The sequence below is a fragment of the Vanacampus margaritifer genome, chromosome 17, assembly GCF_051991255.1.
Source record: "Vanacampus margaritifer isolate UIUO_Vmar chromosome 17, RoL_Vmar_1.0, whole genome shotgun sequence".
Lineage (NCBI taxonomy): Eukaryota > Metazoa > Chordata > Actinopteri > Syngnathiformes > Syngnathidae > Vanacampus > Vanacampus margaritifer.
In genome coordinates, this window is record NC_135448.1 from 15300427 (window position 1) to 15326402 (window position 25976).

Sequence of the window (25976 nt, forward strand, 5' to 3'; positions counted from 1 at the left end):
ACACTTCAAAATCCAGCCAGAGTCGTGGGGCCGCCAGGAGACCCGAAGAGGGACCAAAGAAAAGAAAGAAAAGCGAAGCCCAGCACCGACCAGACACCACCCACCGGGCCACTGACCAGAGTCCTTCACCACCCCCAGAGACATCTAAATTCCAACAAATCAGGGAGACCTCAAGGGCCCAAAGGAGCAACTGAGGAAAGGTAGAAAGGACAGATGAAGCAGAGTGAGATCCACAGACACCCGCCTCCACCGAATCAGAATTAATTTGATAACTTCATTATTTTCCATGTACAATTAATATGTTTAGCTCATTCACTCCCAGCCATTTTCACTGAAGCAATCCCCTTCACTCCCGGCTGTTTTACTGGATTTTGACTGATTTTGCAAGGCACACAAAATATTGTGTTCTATTGCTATAAAAACATGGCACCTACCAAAAAAAAGATTAGAGTCTCTCCTTTCATCACGACAAAAAAAGTACATTTTTTATCTGTTTCCGTTTTGCAGCAATTAGCATTAGAATATAGCTAAGATTCATCATTACTCACGAATCTATTAAGAATTGTGAGTAAAATAGCTTTTTTTTCCAACATAGCCCTGGTTGATCTCTTTTGCTAGTATACGTACGATAAGGGAAGTCATCACGCCTCGTATAATATATATAATATATATCTATTACATAATATATAAATATATCGTATAAGTACGATAAAGGAAGTAATCACGCCACGACGCAGCCCAACTTCAAAATAAAAGTCTACTAAGGTTATATGCATTGACGTCAGTGCATTATTTGGTCAACTTTATTTTGACGTTAGCCTTAGCTATCTGTCCGCGAGCTCCTCAAACTACGCCGCGAGCAAATTAATCCAAACCATGTAGTAGCAAACTGAAGTGAACTGGAATTGAGGGCCCAGTCCAGTTTTTGCTAATCTATTTGATCTTGATGTTTATGATTCGGTCTCCGCATGTGGGCTTGATAGCAAGTATGACCAGCCAGGCTGCCATCTGTGGACACCCTCAGCTCCCTGCTCAGATGTTCAAACATGTCACTGATGTTGGGCTTCAGCCAGCTAGATAAGCCAAACAGCAGCTGAGGAGCAAAGACATCTGTCTCCCAACATCCCATGTTACGCAGAACATACAGTACTTTGGACCAGTGCCTGGAAAGTAAATGGTTCGCTCCGTAGCACATACAGGGCAGGCACTTCATATTCATATAAATTTTTTTGTTGTTAAAAAAAAATTAAAATCAAGTAAAAGAAGATTAAAGATTATTTTCATTCTACATTTCCCTTCCATATGTTTTCATGCCATTGGAGGGTTGGGACGGCATAATGCCGGCTGCCTGCTCGTCATTTCCCCTTTCTCTCAATTTTATTGGTAGAGAAACTTGGCTGACTAAGTGCTTTAAATGGGTTGGACGGTATACCTCCTGCCAGGTTCCCTTTTTGATTATCTGTGTACCCGAGGCTCGCTTCGAGCACCGTGCTAACATTTTACGTGTTTTCAAGTCAAACTTGGCTGGTAAACAACAGTTGTGTGGAGATTAATAATTGAGTAGAGCACAGAAAGTGCAGTTGATGATTTCCAAACAACTTAAATTCACTCACTGATTGAATTCATGATGGTAAAAAATAGAGCATTATAAACAAAGGGTTATTTTTTTTTTCCAGAATTTGAGAGGGCTTCACAGGCCGAAGCACATTTGTGGTCAGCGTGCATCTGTGCGCGTGAATGTGTTGGTTTGCTGAGAGGAATCTAACCAAACAAGAGAAGATTTAAAAGTCAAACCTTTCCTGTCTGTGGTAGTATTCTACGAAGTGATGGCAGCTGCTGGCAATGTAAAGATTCCAGGTCAGCAAACATCTGGATGTCCCAGACCTATGCTGTCTGGAAAACGTTGGCAAGTGGAAAAGACAAACAGGCAAAGAGTGAAAACTTGCATAATTCAAACTGTCCTCATTGGGGAAAACTCTTGGATGGATTGATGAAGCCAAATCGCCCAAACTTCAGTGTATTGTCACTTGCTTGTATTGTCACTAGCGCCCCTATGTCGGATATGACAGGCGAGAACCCCCCCCCCCCCCCCTGCTGAGGCTCCAGAGGTGGCACTGAAATAAAATATTAGGGCTTAATGTTCCATGAATATAACATTCTTCCATGCTTAAAGTGTGAACCCTAATCCTAAGTAAGACATTTTGTTGAATATTTCCATCAGTAATTGATGTCAAAACATCGATTCGGCCGCATATTGAATCGATAGGAGAATTGCGTACTGTAATATTGCCATATATTGCCGAATCGATTTTTTAACACCCCTAAATATTAATAATAATAATAATATAGCTAAGGCTAGCCAAAAAAATCGACTTCTTCCTTGTCTGTGGTAATAATACAATGATTTAATCATATATATATATATATATATATATATATATATATATATTATTTATTTATTTTTAATGATGGTGTAGCTATTGAGCTGTCTTGTACTTTCAGGTAATTTTTTTTTATATTTTTATTTTATCTGCTGAGCCATTACTGTCCAAGTGCTGAGATACTTGAGCGCATTTACCCAGGAGGTCCATTTATCTGCCTGATGCTAACATCCATAGCAAAGTGCAATTTGCTACCACTTACCGGCATGCTAGTCAGCATATCAAAATAAGCTTCTAAGAAAGAAAATAACATACAAAAATACATTTCAAAAAGACGCATTTGCCTATTATTGCATTAAAAATTTGTTAGAAAAATGTTTGTTCCCCCTCTTTGCCACGCTAACAATGGTTTTTAGCTTGGTGGTCCATTAAGCGGCATCTAATTGAATACCAACAAAGGACTTATTCAATACTAATGCCTCTCACAGGAAAATAATAGTGACTTATATTTGTGCAACCTTTACACTTTTCACATTCAAAAATGACACATTTCACACAAAAACGGGAAAAAAAATGGAATAACTTATAACTCACTGCTTCCCCTCATACTCTGCCACCTCTTCCTCAATGTGTGTTTGTTTTCATACTTTGCTTTCGTTTATTTCAGTGTTTGTTCGTCAGATCCTTTGTTAATCCCATGAGTCCGGTTGTTCACGTCTGTCGTTTATGGTAATCCCTGAGTCATGTTTGGAGGGATAAATCTGGATGTCCCTAATGTTTTCCCCTACTTTCAAGTCTACATACCCTGTCGGCAGTGGGGCTGTTGAAGGTGATGATTATTCTCAGCCACGTGGGGTTAATGCTGCATCCTCGGAACGAAAACACCCCGTTCCCGACTGGCTTTGGTGAAAAAAATAAAAATAAATACTGTACAGACGCTCCCCACCTTACGAACGAGTTACGTTCCGGACGATCGTTCGTAAGGTGAATTTGTTCGTAAGTTGCTTCAGTGCTATATTTTGTTATTACAAAAAATGGCCAGCAGGTGGCAGTTGAGTATAAGAAATCAGCCAGGGCCGTGTTGAAAGTTGCAACAAGCTCTTTTTGTCAGAGTTCTCACTAGGAATATAAATATTAATTAAACTTAGCTATATTCTAATGCTAATTGCTGCAGAACGGAAACAGATACAAATACAGACGCTCCCCACCTTACGAACGAGTTACGTTCCGGACGATCGTTCGTAAGGTGAATTTGTTCGTAAGTTGCTTCAGTGCTATATTTTGTATTATAATTTATGTTTAAAGCCTATATAAGTATATTGAAGGTTTATATAAGTATGTTTAAGGCTTGTACAAGTAACCTGCATTGGTTTGTACTGAAAAAAACTTTTAATAAAATGGAGAGAATACGTACAGTACTGTACTACGTATGTTAGAGAGAGAGAGCGAGACACACACACACAGTATGTACATGTACGTAATAAGATAAATAAAATGAAGTTTAACTTACTTTTGGAAGATGTACTCGATGCTTAAGGAGATGATGGAGGAGGAGGAAGAGGAGGATTTTATATCATGAGAGATTCTTCGTCGTCGCTGGAATCGGCTTCAAAAGTTATTTCCTGCTTCATGGGGACCGGCGTTTTCTTCCTCCTCCTCCTCGCCACGTTGCTCAGCCTCCAATGAGCTCTCACAGCGCCAATCGTCGGTCGGTATTAGCGGCGGAAAGAAGCACTACGCGCAATACAAAATCGAACTTACAGCATTTCTTTCCGAACATTTTTCGACATACTGTACGCGCAGAAATGTTCGTATGTACCGTTGTTCGTAACTCGAATGTTCGTAAGTTTGGGGAGCGTCTGTACTTGATGATTTATTTATGCAAAAGAACGAAGGTAATCCAAATTCTGTTGTGGCGGGAATAAAAAATAAACAATGGGAAACATGAGCCGGATAAAGTGACACTGCATTATTAATTTTCACTCAGCGACTGTTTGGACCACTCATTAACCTTTGCATTGAAAGGGCACGTTGATGGAAGAACATTCCGAATATTTATGTGATGTTGTTTTCCCCAATAATTTATCTCAATGTAATATATTGTTCTGCTGAAAGTGCTGAGACTTTCTACTATGTTGCGAGGCAAACATACCACACGGAGCCTCGTAATATAGCTCGTGGGTTATTTTTGTCTCATCAAAACAGTCACTCACCTCAAGATTTGAGATCAAAAGGTTAGCAAAGGACCTTAACTTCCTCATTCCCTGGATATTAAAGGATTAAATGCATTTACTCCCCCTTTAACCCCAGTGCAAAAATGCTTCCATTAATCCTTTTTCCCCCGAGTCAGTGTAATTTGGATTCAAAGGGCGTCCTCATTTTAAAAAACACCAGCGAGCCAATCTACCACCCGCCGTGTGCGATGACTGACTTTCCTTGTCGCTTGAACTCTTGAACAGAAAAAATAAAAAAAAAAATACAACGGAAAGCAAAGGTAGTGATAATGTCTGGCAGGAAAGACAACAGGCAAAGAGTAATGTTTTTGGTTTTCTGTGAGCACAGCTCCAGGTCAGATTGTGAGCTTTATAATAACAATCAGAAAATTCAGTGGGAAATCTCAGATTTTTTGGGGAATCTCTTTTGAATATTTCTTATCATGAAACCCTTTCGAGCACAAAGTACAAATCTATGCAAGACCGATCTCTTTGTCTCAGTCTTGTGTCTAGACTGAAAGCCTATTTTGAATGAGAGTCAGGCAACACATGGCAATCGGGTCTCAGTTGAATGTGCCCTGCAGTCAAGTCGGCCTCTCTTCAAAGCTACAGCATCTTCCAACTCTCATGAGAAACAGACTTCCGATATTGCACCATCCTGACTGAAGACTGAGAGTTCTTAAAGAGCGCAGCAGGAAAAAGGTTGAACTTTAAGTTTAAAATAACTTATTGACTTGGAGACTGCCCAAGTGGAAATGTCAGGTAGATACTAAAAAAAGATTAAAAAATGTTTACGAGATGTTAATCAAAGCTTAATCAGTTTGTTTGAGGCATAACAGCCAAATGCAGCTCCACCATGTTTGCTTAGAACGCTGAGCTACACTAATTGAAAAGTCTTCAGATCTGGGAGCCCTACTAGAAACCTAGAAATGAAAGATAAACCGATTATCGGCCCCGATATTTGGCATTTAGAATCTGAAGACCGATAAAGCTGGTATCTCACTGGACGGTGAATGCTTGCCAACGTAGCGAATTTAGGGTTTTCATCAGGATTTGTCAGATGTTCATTCACTGCCAGTTCGTACTTGTCGCAAAGACATTTCCAACGTATTCAGTCAGTTTTTCACTGTCTGCGCAGATATTTTGAAACCTTTTATGAACCCTGACCCCAAAACCCCAAATTAGCTACATTTACATGCATTTGTCACTCAGTGAGTTTCATTTATGGATCTATTTAAATTTCTATTTTATAAAAAAAAAATGATGCTGACACTGGGAACGCCCAACATTTTTTATTTAAAATAATAAAATTAATAAATTATGTTGACATTTTGGAAAACTCTTTGCAGTAGAAAACTTTAGGGAACTATTTACCTGCGCGGTATTTAATTTAGCTAGCTCCCTGCAATTTTTGTTATAATTTTTAAAACAAATCTCTCAATTTTTTTTTAAATGTTGACGCTTATATTTACTCCTTTACTGCAAATGAATATTGGCTTGAAATATCGGTTGTCGGCCTCCTTGACCACTAATAATGAGTATTCTGTATGAGCTTTGAACAAAACATATCGGTCTATCACTATTAGAAATAGTGCAATATAATTAGTAGAAGATTTTCGATAGCAGTGCATTACTTATACAAATGAAATTCCACTACAGACGCTCCCCAACTTACGAACGAGTTTTGTTCCGAGCGATCGTTCGTAAGGTGAATTTGTTCGTAAGTTGCTTCAGTGCTATATTTTGTATTATAATTTATGTTTAAAGAGAATACGTACAGTACTGTACTACGTATGTTAGAGAGAGAGAGCGAGAGACACACACAGTATGTACATGTACGTAATAAGATAAATAAAATGAAGTTTAACTTACTTTTGGAAGATGTACTCGATGCTTAAGGATTTGATGGAGGAGGAGGAGGAGGATTTTATATCATGAGAGGTTCTTCGTCGTCGCTGGAATGGGCTTCAAAAGTTACTTCCTCCTCCGTAACTTCAATGTAGGAAGAAGTTGAGGGTCGCGGAGAAGAAGATGAGGGTTGATGAGTATCTTCCTTGGAGGATTTACTAGAAACTGGCCGAAAGAAGCGATCTAACTACGATTGCAGTTTTCTTCTTTTTTCATCATAAATGATGCGGTAGCACTGTATGGCATCATTCAATTGATTTGCAACCTTTGTACAACGTTCAATATTTGGGTCTTGCTGCTCGAAGAGTGCGATGGCTTTATCGATGAGCGACAGGCGTTTCTTCTTCTTCCTCCTCCTCGACACGTTGCTGAGCCTCCAATGCTGGGTGAGCTCTCACAGCGCCAAGCCGACGTATTAGCGGCGGAAAGAAGCACTACAGTACTCGGAAAAAGGTGCGCAATACAAAATCGAACTTACAGCATCTCTTTCCGAACATTTTTTGACATGCGCGCAGACATGCTCGTATGTACCGTTGTTCGGAACTCGAATGTTCGTAAGTAGGGGAGCGTCTGTATATCAATTTTAATCATTGCCGTCTAATACAGTGTGCGCCATATTGGCCTCTTTACTCTTGTACTAATCATCATCTCAATCTCTGTACTTTTAACACATTGAGTCATCGCAGTGTTCATGTCAAGAATAGACATGTTTCATGTACAAAAGTCAAGCCGAGTTCACTGTCCTGAACTATGGTTTAATTCATGTCTAATTGCAAATACGTGCGGCACCGTGCCACATGCATCAATATTAAATAGGTGTTCCATATTAATCATGAGGTGAGCTACGATCTGCTAATCACATGCATACATCTTCCACAAGATTTATTATAAAAAATTTTTTTTACATAATACTGCCGGAGAAGCTGACACGTTGATCCGCGCCGGCGTTTATTGATGTGTCTCGAAGACCGTCGTTAAGCCGCCTTTGAGATAGTGTCGCCTAGGATGGAAGGCTTGAGGATGGAGTGGTTGTAGGGGGGGAGATAAGCCAACGTTGCACATGAGCGCTTCATTTATGATAAAGTAGCGCAGGCAATTACATTAGAGGCCCGACGCGAACGCTCGTCTTTCTCTCGCCGTCGCACTTTGTCAAGCATCTCACACTTTCAGGGCCTCATGTGTCACTCCCGGCTAAATGCACAGAGTCATCTCTCAAATCTTATCAGGCAAGAAGTCAAGGACGAGAACTTTTGTTCTGTCCACCTTTTTATACTGTAATAATGCCTTGCATGCTTGGCTTAACACGGGGGAAGCGAGATTTATGGCGGCGCGGTTAGTCGGGCCGCGGCACCTGCATACAACAACCACTGTCGAGAGCTTTCTTTAACGGCCGCCGTGATTTAGCGAGAGTAATTGACTGGAAATGGACTTCTGCAGGTGTGATGCTTTATGAGCCGTGTGTTGGTTAACTGTGCAGAATTTGAGAGGGATTGGAATGAAAGAAAGAAGGGTCAAGGGACGGGAATACGGCAAATCATCGGAGTTCAAGTTAAACGCTGCTCTAAGTTGTATTCGGCAAGCAAAAAAAACATTGTTGATTAGGTGCACCTTTGATGTACTTTAATACATTAGAAGTGTATGAGCAATTTTACATATTTTTATTAGTATATCAATAACTCTACGGCACAGACATGATACATAACCCCCAAAAAATCAATTTAATACAACCAGCATCAAACTTTCTAAACATTTCTATCGGACATTTTCATTTATCCTCCAACATGACGAAAATTCAAAGAAGTTGCCAGTGGAACTTTCTGAAACCTGAAAACTTTCAAAAATATATAAGTTACTTTCATATACTGATAAAATGTCTTTACCCATCTCGAAATGGGAGACAGACTTGTCTATAGCACCGGAACCTGACTTTTGGATTCAAGTTTGTGAAAACGCATTTAAAATGACAAAACACAAAAATTTACAACTTATCCAATATAAAATTATTCACAGAACATACATTACTCAATATATGATGAAGAAAATGGGACTCTCAGATTCCGACATTTGTCTCCAATGTTTACAAAACACTACAGACACTTATGTTCATGCTTTATGGTTATGTACTCCCGGTTATGTATTTCTGGACTAAAGTCTTAGAAAAACTTTCCGCTATTTTGGACTGTAGGATACCTTTGTCTCCAAACTTGTGTTTGCTAGGTGACCTAACAACAACTGACTTACCACATAAACAATTTCAATCTACACTTGTAGCCCTTACTATCGCTAAAAAAACAATTCTTGTTAACTGGAAAAATAAACAAACTGAGTATCGACCAATGGTCTAACCTCCTCATAAATCACATTTTAATGGAAAAAATATCTGCCTCAAATAAAAACCAAATATCAAAATTTGTAGAAACATGGTCTACGTATATAGAATTTTTTAACCTAATTCTGGTTACTTAATTCTGTCTGTTAGCGAGAGCCACTACATCGTGATAACTTACATTGATGTTTCTGCATTTGGCAATTTATTATTATATTATAATATTAGTATGGGATTTTTTTTAATGGGCTTTAGGTGAACTGATGAATACACACACGCTCGCACGCACGCACGCACACACACACGCACATACACATACTCACCCACATACAAAAAAAAAAAAAATATATATATATATATATATGTGTGTATATATGTATATATATAAAAAAAACCATTTATTATTATTTTTTTAATTTATTTGTTTTTTTAAAAAAAGGAGAGCAATGATGATGTCAAATCGAATGAACAATACTGAGCTCTCCTGAAAAAAAAAAAAAAAAAAACAAATTTCACATCTTTCAGAAAGCAATGAATCAGAAAGCGTTGCTTCTGATATGATTAAAGGTTTTAGCAGATGTCAAAGATCTCAACTTCTCAGATCGAGACATTCCCCAGCTCATTAAACAGCAACAAATGGGCTTATAGTTATAGTTGTAAAACCTGCATTGATTATATGTCAGAACAAAACAAACTCGCAGCTGGCTGGATGAACAGTGCGGCTTTGTGTGGTCACGTCACATACTCCATACATTCTTCTATGTATATGTCTTAAAGGGATACTTGACTCATTGAGCCATTTTCAGCAATAGAAAAAATTATTTTCGTCCAGAATGAATTTGATAACTTTATTATTTTTCTTATAAAATTAGGTGGGTAACGACCAATCATGGCTCAGTTTGCTGACAAAACCCAGAAAAAAGTTGATGGGAAAAAAAAAAACGTTTCGAAAGTTATTAATTAATAATAATAATAATAACGAAGCTACCAAATTCATTCTAGAAAAAAAAAAATATATATATATATATATATATATATATATATATATATATATATTGCTGAAAATAGCTAAATGCGTCACGTATCTCTTTAAGTTTCAAGCAAGACCCAAGCTGCTACTCTGGCAAAAATGTAGTCAAATTTGGTTTAAGCAGGCCATAAGTCAAGTCATTCTATGAATCATAATATATATGAGAAATAATTAAATGTCTTTTTCACTAATCATGAAACTTAACTTAAACGTAAACTTTTTACAGATTTCGTGCCCCCCCCACGAGAGGCCATTAGCATTTGCCTACATTGCCTAATGGGCGTGTTCATAAAGCATCCGTACAATAAACACAATAGCGACTGTGTCCGAACAAAAAGAAACATTGATGATTGATGGCAGCGCTCTCCCTCGCACACACACCTGTGCACGAATAAGTGCCGGCGAACCCCCTCCTGAGAGGATACCTGTGAGAGCTGCCATTTTCTGCACCAATACCTGTCACCTGGATTATGCGCGAGGAATGAAATGAGCACATCAACCTCTGCTCTCTACCGCCACTCAGTTTCCCTCTTTTTTGTTTGTTTTTTTACTTCTTCCTCTCCTACTTTCCATTCCCAGCCGTGTTAAGTCAGCGAGCTGCAGTAATTCAGCACCCCAGAGACGTGCTCACTTTGCCTGTGCTCCCCGCACAATTCCACAGTTTCTCCCATACAAGCAAGCGCCTTAAAAAGTCTCTACAACAACTTGATACGTAATAAAAACTGATGATATAGAATTTTGGATTTCAGGAAGTATACAGTGGTATTATAACTCAATTTACACATACAGTATATTAAATCAGTTTCACATTGAAATGAATTGAAATGTCATGAATCCGTGCCAGGCCCCCACCCAAAAAAACAAACAAAAAAAAACGTTTATGTATATCAAATAAAGAAAACAGAACATATAAAAAAAAGTACAAAAAAGTAATGTATAATTTTTTTTAAAGTAATGTATAAAAAATACAAAAAAGTAATGTAAACAAATAAAAATATCTAAATATAAAAATTATAAATACAAAAAATATTTTAAAAAGCAATGTAAAAAAAATACAAAAAAGTAATGTATACAAATAAAAAATATATTAAAAAAAATTATTTTATACAAAATATACATTACAAACAATTGCCATGGATATACGGCAAGGCCAAATTACAAAAACAGCAAACCCAAAAAATGGTGCATCCTCATTCTTGTACCGGCAAGTTTGATTTACCGGGTATGGGAATTTAGCAGACCATGCTTGGCCTCACTGCCCAGGGTTTTTCTATTACACGCCCCTGGTGCACCTGACAATTTGGTGACAGAAAGTAGATTGGATTTTAGACCAGGTAAAACCAGGTCTAATTTGTGGCGCAGGTAGTGTAACATAATTTTGGTGGATTTGATCAAGGGGCAGGGGGTTGTCACACATACAGTAGATGCATGATCGGGGGTCCAAGACAGTCTTCAAGTGTCCACTTTTTAACTTAACATTATCCACAGGTGGAGATCCTCTTTCAGTTCATACCTTCCGTGGTTCTGCACGGACTCCAGTGAGTCCGTTATGCTTGGGCTATGTAGACCGCAACCTATCCTGGATTTAAAGGTAATAAGGAGCTCCAATTGGACGATGGCGCAAAAAAATACTTTTTTGGTTTGAAGCCATTTTTAAAGGGCATGTTCGCCATCGCTGTGGAGAAAAATAAATTTTCTCACTTTTTTTCTCCAACTTTGCCATTTCAAAGATCAGATTTAACTCTCCATGTACTTCTCAGCAGCTTCTTCATCTCCTCTGAATCATTACTCATCCTGCTGTTCTTTATATATATATATATATATATATATATATATATATATATATATATATATATATACATACCACTTTCTGCACTTCTTCCACATCATTTTGATTCTTTTGTACATCTGTCTATCTCCTTTCATTTCTCATTCAATTAAATCCAACCTTTCAACAAATCTCAAAATGTCAACGAACCGAAGAAGGAAACATGCAAACTTCCATGAAAAGTCCAAAGAGTAACAACTTATATGCAGTTAAAGCACTTTTTGTCTGTCTTGTATAAGTGGGTAATAACATTAGATGACATCTTAATCGTGATGAAAGAAGACGACAATGTCACTGTAAGTCTTGGTGATTTATTTGCAAAGAAAACGCGACATGCCTGTCATAAAGTGGAGTTCTGTTATTAAGTGCCTTTGTGAAATGACACTTTGATATTGCTAGCTTTATGAGGATGCCCTTTCTTTTGCCATTGTACGAGAACGTAAACTACCCTTTGGAATTCGACCCCTGGGTGAAGGAAAAACTTGTGAAAAGAAACGATGGAAAAAACGACTGCATGAATTTTAAGAGAGCAGATGGAAACAAATTAGCACATTAAAAAAACATGACAAACTTTCTTTTCAGCAACTCAGTGTAACATTGAATCAGTTGGAATAAATATCATATTCTCTAACTAAATTAGTTAAATTAACAACTCAAAACATAAATGCTTTTCCAACTTAATCAACATTCAAAAGCAGGGGACCAACAGCAAGATGAGAACTAATGGAAAATATGGAAAACCAACAACCTCTGTTATTTATTCTGAGAGAAAAGATCATTATAAAAAAAACGGAGGTTCATGAATAACAAAATGTACAAAGCGGAGCCGGAATTAAATGCGACTCCTCCATCTAATGTTCTAAATTCCCCGAGAGAACTATTCAGAAATATTGAGCTTCTCATTTGTTGACACTTTTTCACCCAAACATATTCAGTGAATTCTACTAGCAAAGGTCCATGATTAAAATAGCCAGCTTAATGGCATGGGAGAAAAAATATGTTTCTTCTGTGAGTCTTCTTCAAAAGAAGACAAGCAAACAAAAATCTCTTCGGAAACGGAGACTACTAGACTTTCTATTGTTTACTTTATCGCATGAAAAACGTAAAAATTTCAAGTGTATTTTTCAACTGGTTGTTGGACGATCAATAGTCATTTGGCCACTTGGGCATATTTTTTCCCCGTAAGTGTACTTTGACACTGATAATGACCCATGATCGCTGCACATTTCTAGTAAAGTGAGTGATTTCAGCAATAGATTCTACTTATCAGGTTGCATGACTTTGACCTCTGCCCCAGACATGCGATAGTGACCATGGGCTCTTTGTCACTCATACACATATCAATTGGGTTACCGTCTCAAGTGAAATGGACATATACTGTATTTTAAATGGCCTGGCTCAGTTATGGTCGTATAAAAAAGGCTGAGAATTAAAAAAAAAAACTGATCTTTTTGAAAACCCAATAATTTGAGTGACGATGTCACACGCAAAAGCATATGTGGTTATCAATTTCAAAGTGACATATGAAAATGTTAAAACAAAGTTTGTAAATTTGGATGCCGGACCTGATAGGCGAACTAGCTTAGCGCTAGCTAGGGTGAAGCTAATAGCAATGTACAGACGCTCCCCTACTTACGAACATTCGTGTTACGAACAACGGTACATACGAACATGTCTGCGCGCATGTCAAAAAATGTTCGGAAAGAGATGCTGTAAGTTAGATTTTTTATTGCGCACCTTTTTCCGAGTACTGTAGTGCTTCTTTCCGCCGCTAATACCGACGCTTGGCGCTGTGAGAGCTCACCCAGCATTGGAGGCTCAGCAACGTGTCGAGGAGGAGGAAAAAGAAGAAACGCCTGTCGCTCGTAGATAAAGCCATCGCACTCTTCGAGCAGCAAGACCCAAATATTGAACGTTGCACAAAGGTTGCAAATCAATTGAATGATGCCATACAGTGCTACCGCATCATTTATGATGAAAAAAGAAGAAAACTGTGCAATCGTCGTTAGATCGCTTCTTTCGGCCAGTTTCTAGTAAATCCTCCAAGGAAGATACTCATCAACCCTCATCTTCTTCTCCGCGACCCTCAACTTCTTCTTACATTGAAGTTACGGAGGAGGAAGTAACTTTTGAAGCCCATTCCAGCGACGACGAAGAACCTCTCATGATATAAAATCCTCCTCTTCCTCCTCCTCCTCTCCTTAAGCATCGAGTACATCTTCCAAAACTAAGTTAAACTTTATTTTATTTATCTTTTTACGTACATGTACATACTGTGTGTGTCTCTCGCTCTCTCTCTCTAACATACGTAGTACAGTACTGTACGTATTCTCTTTAAACATAAATTATAATACAAAATATAGCACTGAAGCAACTTACGAACAAATTCACCTTACGAACGATCGCTCGGAACGTAACTCGTTCGTAAGTTGGGGAGCGTCTGTAGATGGATTTAAAGGCCAAACAGAATAAAACATCCTTTGCTTTGCCACTGGCCAGGGTAAAGTATGGGATCCTTCACCCTGGAAATTAAAGTCAAGTATTTTAAACTAAAAAGGTTAACTGTTGCTGTGTAGGCTAGACTCCGATACGTTTTAATGAGATAAGTGAATATGGTTTAGTAAACATATGACAATGACAAAGCGCTATATAAGTGCATTTGATTTACCATTTTGATCAAATTGGATTTTTCATTTGTTGAACAATGACGTGGTTTTCACGTGGTTCCATAACATTTGAAGTCATGCGATTAATTACGATTAATAATTTTAATCGCCTGACACCGCTAATATATTAAAATATACGCACATTTATTTCCACGGAAACCAACAAATGGGAGACGGTGAAGTGATTTTAGCGGTGCCACTGGTACACATTCTGCCCTCTGGCTTGTATCCAAAGCATTTGTGTCACCCAGCATGGGTGGCAGTGTGTTATTAAAAGCATGGGTGCTTTGGTGAGGGGTCAGTACTGAAACACGTCGGGCCATGTCAGCCTGGTCAGGCATTAGGCAGTGTAGAGTACATGTGTGTGGCCTTTCCAAAGGGTGACTGGGTTTTTGAAGTGCATGCATAACACAGTGACAGGGTGAGAGTGAGGATTGGAGTGGACCATGCGCCCTGTGTATAGAGCGTGTACCGTTCCCATGGAGGTGAACATGTTTGGATGCGACACATGCAATAGCGCGAGGATAAATGGGCCACGGCGATCCACACCGGGTGTCACATCATCTGTAATAAAGCAGGGATGAGAGATTACTCAGCTCCGTCCCGCTACCCTGAGGAAAACTATGTGTATTAATATCCACAGAACAGTGCTCGTAGAATCACTGAAAGGATTCCAGAAACCGTCTCACACCGTGTTGTGGGTAGGCTTTCGGCTATCTGTAAAGCCTGCACATACAGAACAAGGCTGAAAGTTAATGCCCCTTTTATAAGGGAAGGTCACAGGATACAGATGTGAGGATATTGCAGACAGGTACAGCCTGCAAATAACCTGCAATGTACACTGCCAAAGGAGAACAACGGGCCAATTTTCTTCTTTATCAATGGGAGTAAGAGAGTGAGATATCACACAAACTGGACCCATGAATATATGTTAATCCGCAGTAAGTACATATTTGCCATAAAAGGTAATGCTTTGTTTATTAAGTCGGCCACCTTTTGACTCCGAGTATAAGAGATTTCCAGTATTGTGTGTTCCTACATTATTTATTGACACAAATCCAGTTACAAGTGAAATTGGCCATAAGAAAGTAAAGCAAGTCCAAGAGTGAGACCCAGAAGTGCACTAAAATACCACAACAGCCACGAAAGGAAATCACAAGCACGAGAGCTTAACATTACAAATTATAACCAAGCGTTTGTCATACAGTTTTCCCTGTGTCGGACTTTCAAGTTCTCGAGGAATTACAGTCCATCTTGAAAAAGGCACAGCAGAGGATGCATGCCCTGTATGCCCCTTAACTGACTAACCAGGCAGAAACAACAAGAATCTGTGCGGTCACGTGATTCCCGCTACGGCATTAGCTATGGTCTACGATTTATAGCATACAGTGATATCACATGGATGACAATGCTAAGCGAAAAGTCAACAAATAATTACGTCAATCTTCTGGGTACAGTTTTGCTCCCCTTTGCTGTTGAATTCCATCGTGACCTTTTTTAGTCCAGCAACTACAGTATGACAAATAACTGATCGAAAACAAAATGTTGTCTTGTTCGGGTTCGGACATGCTTAAAATGACTTTCATGTGTTTTTGCCTCTTCTTTGCATGGAGCTGTACAAACATTGCAGATGCATCATTAAGTTATGCAATAGACCGGAAGAAAGAGTGAAAAGGACTAGACAAAGTGCAATTTCTGGAGAAATTGCGTGGGAATGCTGTACGCTGAATGCTAATAGCTGAATGCTATGATTTGAATGCATGCGGAATGCTTATGAATTAAATTGAAAGATGAATGATGTGAAAATTACAAATCATTAATTGTAGTTAAATGAAAAATCACTAAAAAGAAAACTTGAACTTCAATTTGTCTAAAGTGAGATTTGAACAATCGCACCCAAGTCGTCAGTCCTTTGTATTAACCACTCGACCCTTGCTGACATTGAAGAATCTGTGACATTGTATGTAATTGTAGTGAATAATTCAGTATAATGATCTGAATTTTGAATATAGAATGCAATAATAAAAAAAAAACCTTAATAATGATGAATGGCATAAAAAACAATAACAGTGAAGTATATGTGTATACACAGAAGTTCTAAAATTTAGCATTTGCAAGCGTCAGTAATTTCAGTATTTATATCTTAACATGGATACATACAGATGGGCAGATGAAGAAGCCGTGATGGTATTGAATCAAAAGGATCAACATAGTGCAGCACTTAAAAAGGCCATCTTTTAATAATTTTAGATCATACATCCATTTGCCACGAATAAAGTGAAGTATTTTGATGCTAAATGTATCAGTGAGGTACAAAAATAACTTCTTTGTTCTATATAAACACCCAAACCAGTTGACGGGGATTATTCATCTTTGAAAATGGCGTCCATGAACCACTGAGCTCAACAGTCAAGCGCGAGGAATTTCAGAAGCTGTTTACATGAAAGACAACATTGATGCGTGTTGAGCTTATGTATTCGGCAGCATCAATTCAAAGATTATTCTGACAAGTGTTTGGCACTGATAGACACGTGTGTCAGTGATATTAATGAGCGCATCTAAAAGACGGATATAAATTGCCAAGACAGGCAGACATAGAAGCTTTGTGAATGGCATGCACAAGCCGAATCAAGAAAAAGCTTCAGCACATATTATTATATTATATTATTAGTATGGGATTTTTTTTAATGGGCTTTAGGAGAACTGATAAATACACACACACTCGCACGCATGCACACACACACACACGCACATACACATACACATACACATACTCACCCACATACAAAAAAAAAAATATATATATATATATATGTGTGTATATGTATATATATGTATATATATTTAAAAAAATAATAATAATAAAAAATAAAAATAAAACATTTATTAATTTTTTTTAATTTATTTGTTTTTTTTTTTAAAAAAAAGGAGAGCAATGATGATGTCAAATCGAATGAACAATACTGAGCTCTAAGAAAAGCGCACAGAAACAATAATTACACGCCTGAGCCATTTGTGCTCATGCTGTCAGGCGGTTTGGGCTGCTGTAATGCTATTTAATTAATCTCAGCAAATCAAATCGATGGCAATGTTTTGGGTGGAGCAATCGGATTTGGGACATCATACTGTGTGATAATATCCAGTTTGGGTGGTGAAAAATCATATTTGTTTTCCTCGGGAAAACAAACAAACCCTTAAGTGTGCTTATGAAGTGTAAAAGTGGGAGGTATGTGCTTGGAGGAAATATCCGGTAGGATGCAAACATTTGACATGTCCGTTTTTGGAACGTATTCGCAGAGAAAGATGCACACGTTTTTTTTTTTTTTAAATCAACTTTTACAATGTTGAGTACATCTTTATATTGATATAAGTTGCAAAATTGCTAAATTTATAAAGTGGACTGTATAAAGAGTCCAAGTGGGTTGTCATAAATAGACAACATAAGTTTGTGACATCAAGTCTCAAAAGCATCTGTGACAATTGCTGACTCAATGATTGCATTTTTGTCTAAATAATATGAAATGTTTCACATTGTTACTACAAAAAGGGATCCGTTGACATTTTATGGTTTAATTACGCAGTCTTATCACAACCGAAAAGATTTGCATTTTCCTGATTTATTTGACCATAACTTCAGCTGATATTTATGAACTTGTCAGTTGCCAAGAAGAAGAAAAGATTGATTACCACTGAATGTTTCCATAATGATCCTGCTTATTTGTTGTAATTCATCCAACACAGGGAAAAAAAAGCCCAATTGCTTAATGACCTTCTAATGAGCATGCAAATCACCCAGCATGTTCAAACTTGAGTTTTTGTATCACATTTTCAAATTATGTTCTGTAATACGTTGATGACATGCAGACATATAGATGAACAGAAACACTTAAAAAAAAAAAAAAAAAAAAAGGTAATGGCACCATGGGATCAATCCCATTTCCCTCTATTAGCTGCTTAATTAAGCCTCTGACGTATGCCATTTGTGGTCAAGAAAGGAACTGCTACAGAAAGGACCACTTATCCCCACTTAAAAGGCAGGAAATCAATAACACTGAGCTTGTCCCTAATCAATAAATAAAGGCAATTTGAGTGCTATAAGCGTCCATGCTAGCTCATTTAGTTTTCGTAATATCTCTTAGTGAAATGTGATAAGGTGAGCGTGGGGAGGGCATGGATGACACGATTGGGGGTAGTTGTGGCGACGGGATTTAACAAGGTTAACCAAAGCTAAAGCAATAACCAGCATTGAAGTGTCTAGCCTAGCATTAGCCTCCTAGACAAACACACACACGGCAAACATGATAGATTTGCTCATTAGGACAAAAGATGCATTTGTAAATTCCACTAGTGATCTGTCAAGTTAAACTCTTTAATAATTCTAGTGATTGCTAAGTATTTGCTATGGTTGTTGACAAAACAGTGAATCAACATAATGAGAACTGAGAAACTTTCACTTCACCATCTAACCAAATACAAATGTGACAAATGTTCTTTTCATTTGTCAGTTTGGAAGGATAGCATGGCAAAGTTGTAGTAAAAGTGGTAAAACTAAAGACTAAAACACAGGGGGAAATATATATATTTCATAAACAAAGACAAACAATTAGGAATCAAAATACTAAGCAAAACTAACCTCCCAAACACATAACAATCAAAGACGACAACACCAACACAAACCTTACCGAGTGAAAGAAACCAGTGAACTAAATACAGCTTATTGGTTGATACAAACAACAGTACTGATGGGAACAGGTGTTGACGAAAACCTAATTATTCGAGAAGAAATGACCAAGAAAACAGAAAACATGACCTAAAATGAAAACCATTACAATTGAGTCTACATGAAGTCAACGAAAACACAAATCATGATGCAGCTTGTCAGCAATTTATATGTTGCGATCTCACTTTTACTTGTTTTACTGACACTGGTGCTTGGTATTAAAAAATTGAGACGGAACCTCTCTAGCTGCTATGCCTAAATCCATTATTTGATCAAAGTTAACTTAACTGAGTGTGGGGCATTTTTGAAGTTTTTTTTCTCCGTAATTGCTAAGACTCAAACAAGTGAATCCCCAATGCTACAGGTTCTTCAAGAGGAACTATCAAAACCTATAACAACCGCAAATTTACAAGACAGGGTCGGATTAAAAACTGGGAAATTATTCATTCGGCAAATAGCTTTGTGTTTTTTTTCTTTTTTTCTTCCCTAAATTTAGACGAGAAATTAAAGAGGGCTCAGATGTGCTTTCTCAGCCTGAAAATGAAATGGGAGCAAAAAAGTATTATCTCTAGCAGTCCAGAATTCGCTTCGTCCTTGTTGGCATTACGCAAATCATTTGCAATCCGTGTGGTAATTACAAAGCTTTTAGGCTCATCTTTTAATCGTGGATATAATAAGTATAATATATATATATATATAAATAACATTTATCTGTAGAGATGTACGTCTGACTTTACCACAGTGAAGAATCATTTGAAGAAGTGATTATTGTAGATTAGCATGCAGTGTCACCGGCTGGAAACTAATGACTCATTTCTCTATTTTTATGCAGCAGAAATTCAATCACTACAGAAGGTTTGGGTCACGAAATTGGTGGTTTGTCCATATTGTTGGAATAATAGTCTAAATCCTTTTAGACCTGGCCTAACCCATGACGGAGACGGACCGGTCTGATGATAAGCGGTTGAACAGCCTACTGCCGACACTGTTTCCTGCTCATCACCATAGAGATAGACCAATATGTTTTTTTTCAGGGCCGATACCGATATCCATTATTATTAGTCAATGAGGCCGATAACCGATATTTGACGCCTATATTCATTTTCAGTAAATAGGGAGGAAAATAATGGCGTCAAGATTTTTTTTTAATACAACTACCGATTTTGACTTTGTTGTAATGCTTATTGAACAATTTTTCAGATTTTTGAAAACGTTGATTTTGTTTGTTTTTAATATTAAGACAATGTACAGAATTTTAAAATGAAAATTCTTAAAAAAAAAAAAAGTTCAGGTAGCTCTCTCAAGGTTATCAGTATGTCTTGAAAACTGGAAACACATGTCTTTGTTTTTATGTCGGACAAGAATAAAAGGTTTAGAAGGTTCCCAGGGTCAGCAGCATCTCTTATAAAGAAAACTGAAAATGTAAATAAATAGTTCTATCCCTGAGTTTAAAATGGTTTTAGCTTGACTTTTTATCGTTCGGCAAATTTTGAAAAAAGGCCGATACCGATATTCATCAAAATGCCCAATTTCGGCTTATCAGTCTAGCCCTACTTAAAAACAAGTTATGGACTCCCAAAATGTCAAAAGTTAAACAAACATTTGAGTACCCCTTTTGTTTACTGCTTATTTCCATTGCTGTTACCATTCATCTTTAGTTTTGCATCATACCTTTTCTGAGGGCCTGCTTTTTGTTCAGGTTTGGGGCCACTTTTTACTAATCTCGTACTGTTTCCCTCCAAGAACTGTCCACTAATCTGGGCTCACTATAGTTCGAATCCCTTCTCTGCGTCTGCATCTCTTGAGTTTCTCAGGATTCTGACACAGCAGTGTTTCCACTTGAAGTTGACCCCTCTGTGAACTCTTTTGGATGCCAAACTCATGAATAAATACATAGCGTGCACTTTAGCGCTATAATCTGCCACAACGTTTATTTCCAGTTTGGGTTTTTATCACCACACTTGATGATTTATTCCAATAGCAGGATTACATCAAATAACATAATTTGATGACATTTTTAGTTTAATCTATATTATATATATATATTTTACAGAATATGTTGCTTCCTTTTCCTGCAATTACTAGGAAAGATGATTACGGTATCGCTAGAAATGTTGAATGACGTGAAAGTCAGCGACTGATAATGTAGAACTAGATAGCTGTTAAAAGGCTAAATGTTAGCCACTCTCGTGTTTCAGTGATGGCATCGGTTGAATGTATTTTTGAGAACTGTATTTTGCTACTGTTTGTTCATTAAAGTATCTAAAAGTGCACAAGCGGCTGTCTATAATCCCATCTGAAACGCTTTGTGGAGGGATTACAATTTGTTCTTAACGTGCGGTGTTTTTAAATGAGCTAAAAACTATAGCTAGCTGTTAGGCCTTTGTGTGTGTGTTAGACTATACATTTAAAAATCATATATTGAATTTTCACACTGAAACGTGAATGAAATAAAAAATATATTTTTGATAAATTCCAATGCTGCTAACTTGGCCTTGCATTTCAATACATTTCAAGCACTGTTTGTGGGATTGGCTCTGCCGTCAACGACGTCTTATAATGTATATAATATAATGTGCACTTTCTAATCCTTCATTTGAGTTAAGTGAGGAAGGGCAATCCTTGCCTCAACATGGTTTAAAGTCGTGCTGTCTTTTACAAGCGGAGTGAAGGTCTCAGCACTGAGGGGAAAATCCCTCTACATAAAAAACAACCTCCTGTCCAATCTCAGTGTCTCTCAGTAAATGTGAATTGCTGTTGAATTGGATAATACGCGCTCAGTATTAAATTGAGGACAAGGACTGAAAATTTTTGAATGAAAAATAGATGAGTGCATTATTGATATTAGGGCTTGTCAAGACTAACACTGAAAATTTCACACCAAAATGTGTTTGCAGTTCAAAACTGAAGAAAAAATTGCACTTAACACTCCCTAATGTTTGTATTTCCTTTTACACCTTTACCTACTAAGATGCCATTGACTGAAGATGTGTATGCAAATGTTTAATTAGCGAGCTATTGTGTGGCATTAAACAGAATCTGAATATGTAATTGCGCTGTCACCCACAGGTATTTGGTTTGCATATGAATGATTTTCGCCGTGTGGGATTGACTATGCATGCAACTTTTGGAGACAACAATGCAGTGCTACACGGTACTTCTCATGGAATGACACAAATATATAATATTATAATCCCTCAAGGGGGAATTCTACTTAGACTCGAAATTTCCTCAAGGGGAAATTTGAGTTATAAATTGGATTTGCCCCTTGAGGGATTATAATCAGTATAAATACAATGTCTTCAAGCATGTGTAGGAGTGTCACTGCAGGAGATGCATTTCAATATTTTTTTCAGTGTGCTCAAACAATTCAATAAAGTGTGCCATGAGAGAGCTTCATGTGTGCTATTAGTCTAAAAACTATTACTGTAGAGATCTGTGTGAGCGTGCGATGGTGTCTCTTCCTTCAAGTACAGTGGTACTTGGATTTACTAGTGACTTACATTATTATTATTTTTATTGTTTTCTAGCTATGAGCCATACAAGCAAAATTTAAGACCCTTACCACAAATTCTAACTAAGAAACTTATGACGCTGATAACCGACCCACCAGGCTTCCTGTTCTGCCTCCCTCTGTCTGTCATTGTTATTTTTGGATGGTTGTGATTGTGAAGACAAATTCCTTGTGTGTTTTACATACTTAGCCAATAAAGATGAATCTGATTGTAATATCAGTTGGTGGCGGTAATGTACCGTTGAATCACTGCCAGCCATGTTAGAGCATTTCGATATTTTCAAGACTAACAGGATATTGGGTTCAATATATACACCAAATCTACAAAATGAATGCATTTCACGATAAAGCAAAAAAAAAAAAAAAAAAGGTTTGATTCTGCCTTTTTCTGTTCTTTTATAATCAACGGTAGAACAAATGTAGGTTTTACAAAAAAGTCATTTATCCCAGTTAAATCACAATGTGCTGATCTCATAACTGAAATGGGGAATAAACGCCATCAAGTGGTGGTTGTGCATCAGTAAAGTTGTTTCCAAGTTAAAAATTTATCATGGAGCATCATGGGCAAGCAAACATCTTAAAAATAACGGATTCATCTATTAAAAATGGAACGTATTATTTGCATTTCCATCCATTTCATTGGGGAACGATGATTTGAGATTCAAGTGTAGTTACAGAGCAAATTTATGTTGTATCTCAAAGCACCACTCATGTCATTCACAGTGAACTGAGCAAGCCGAGTGGCCTCTTTTTTGCCCCACCCAAAAATGGTATGCATAAAATATTTACAATATGACCAAGTGTGGAAAATATGGAGAAAATATGACTTGTGCCGCAAAGTCATTTCAAATAAAAAAGTGAAAGAGACAGCGGAGTGCGAATGAGAATGATGAAGAAGAATAGAGTCAGAGGGGCCCTATGCATCATCGACTTTAATATTGTGAGACTATCCACATGTATCGGAGCATGGGCTCTGATCATGATCAGGATCATCTCTCTGGATGTCGAGCCTTCTTCATCCTCATGCCCCCCCCCCCTCCTCCCGTGCTCTTTCATCCATGCTGAATGTGAATTGTCTCCAAACCAAAATGCAGGCAGCTCATTTTTCAAAGCTGCTATCCCTTCAGTGCAAAGTTTCAAGGGAATGCTCCTCTCATGCTTGTTCCACATTACATGACACCCTTAATCCAATTTGCTTTGAAAGTAAATTTCTTTGCACTTTCGCATCTCCTTTTAATAGTGTGTGCATGTGTGTGTGTGTGTTCATTTTGCACCAAATTTGCATGTGCACATTTGGTTGGGCATCGTCGGATGTGTCGGAGTGTGTCACGTCTCGGCAATGATGACTTTTAGCTGTTTGGTCTCTCGGGACTTGCGAACCATAGTTGCGCTTTTCCTGCTTAGCACGGCTGCGTTCACACACATTTCTCCCTTCACTCCCTTATTCAAGAATTAAAACGCATGCTCTATTGGTTTAAGGTCCGATTATTGACTTGGCCAGTCAAAAACGTTCCACTTTCCTCCCGATTAAGTCTATTGTTGAATGTTTTGGGTCATTGTCTTGTTGCATGCTGAAGTCTCCCCCCTGATTAGTCATTTTTCTGTAAATTGCCAGACAACATTTTTTTTTGTAGATTTCAGAATCTGTTCTACTTGTTCAACCATCATCAATAGAGACTTCCAATATCTCTTTGACTGCCAGACGTTTTCAGAAAAGGGATGCCGTGGGTGCCAGCCGATTTAAGCATTTTTGACTGATCTTTCAAGGTCCACAGAAAATTATGTGTTTGGACTATGGAAACACACATACTACTACTAAATGAAAGATTGGACTCTCATCTTTCATCAGAAAAAAAAGTTTGTTTCTACCTTATTCCGTTTTTCAGTAATCAACAATAGAAAATGGTTAGTTTCACCTCTGTTTTGAAAAAAACGTCTTTTAACGTCTTTGGCACTCCTCCATAGGATTTTATTAAACGTCATTTAACGTTTTTGGCAGTCAAAGAGATATACATGCCATAGCACAAGATGCAAACTACTCATCAGCAAAAATAATTGGAATTGGATTTGGCAAAGAAGTACAAAGATGAGACATAAAACTTTTGGAACAAAGTTTTATGAACTGATGAGACGGGAACCAACCTCTAGCAAAGTTATGGAAAGGTCAAAGTATAGAGAAGGAAAGGATTTGCTTATGATGCAAAACACACAAGCTCATCTGTGAAGCATGGTAGAGGTAATGTCAAGGCTTGCACGGCTGCTTCTGGAACAGGCTCACGAGTCATTATTAACGATATAATATGAGCTCATGCACAGTACAGTTTTTGACTTGATTTTTACTTTAACACAGTAAAAACAAAGAAATTCTGAGAACAAAAATGGTGAAAATACCTCTATTTCAGTAATTATTTTCAAACGTACTTTATAATGAATGTATTGATAAACAAATCTCTGAATTCACATTACAGGATATTTAACCATTTAACTCTTTGACTGCCAAAAACGTTAAATAACGTTTCGTAAAATCCTATGGAGGAGTGCCAAAGACGTTAAAAGACGTTTTTTTTTTTTCAAAACAGGTGAAACTAACCATTTTCTATTGTTGATTACTCAAAAACGGAATAAGGTAGAAACAAACTTTTTTTTTCTGATGGAAGATGAGAGTCCAATCTTGTTTTGGCAGTATGTGTGTTTCCATAGTCCAAACACATAATTTTCTATGGACCTTGAAAGATCAGTCAAAATGCTTAAAATCGGCTGGCACCCACGGCATCCCTTTTCTGAAAACGTCTGGCAGTCAAAGAGTTAAGATAGCAGTCAGCCTGTTTTGTTTGTTTTTCTCTCAACGTAAAGTTCGGCCCCTGCGCTTTCAGAATCTGTTGGAATTACATTGCTAGCGCTACTGGCTCCGGAGTTTCGGTGATTTGAAGTCACTCTCCTCTATGACGCACCACTTTCCCCTCCTCCATATGTGACAACCTCGCGCTACCGTAATGTATGTCGTATCGTCGCTAAAAAGCTCCACTTCTCTGCTTTGAGAAGCCGTTGTTATTACGCTGCTAGCACAAACCGTTCGGGAGTTACGGTGATTTGACAAACATGCGTATTTTCCTGTCGGGCGCGACAAGTTCGTATTTTGTTCGTAAATGCATCCAAATTTTAGTTAACTCATTCTTTTCACCCTTTCTTACTTCAGTTTGTTTGTTCACCGTGCTGCGTGTCTGTAACCACCCCCTTCCCCCTTCTGCTTAGCGTGGACAAACACATATGTTTTTTTGCAGCACAATTTTTGTACCAGACCGATTTGCAGCTAACAAAACAAGCCAATCAAATTGTTCTCAAGCGAGGGCTCAATTAAATCTGACCTTTGTTGTGATTAGGGGAGTGACA

General features: G+C 37.7%; 1 long non-coding RNA gene across 4 annotated transcripts in view; it reads right to left on the reverse strand.

Moving 5' to 3' along the window:
* Positions 1–25976, reverse strand: part of LOC144037536 (uncharacterized) — a 110503-nt gene that overhangs the window by 69330 nt on the left and 15197 nt on the right. For 2 of the 4 annotated variants that reach the window (XR_013288963.1, XR_013288962.1), the window contains exon 1: positions 13491–13641. The exons of 1 other annotated variant lie outside the window; for it this stretch is intronic. This is a non-coding gene — a long non-coding RNA (uncharacterized LOC144037536). Of the gene's footprint in view, positions 1–13490; positions 13642–25976 lie in introns of those variants that run through there. One more of the 4 variants, XR_013288960.1, reaches the window with a different exon arrangement.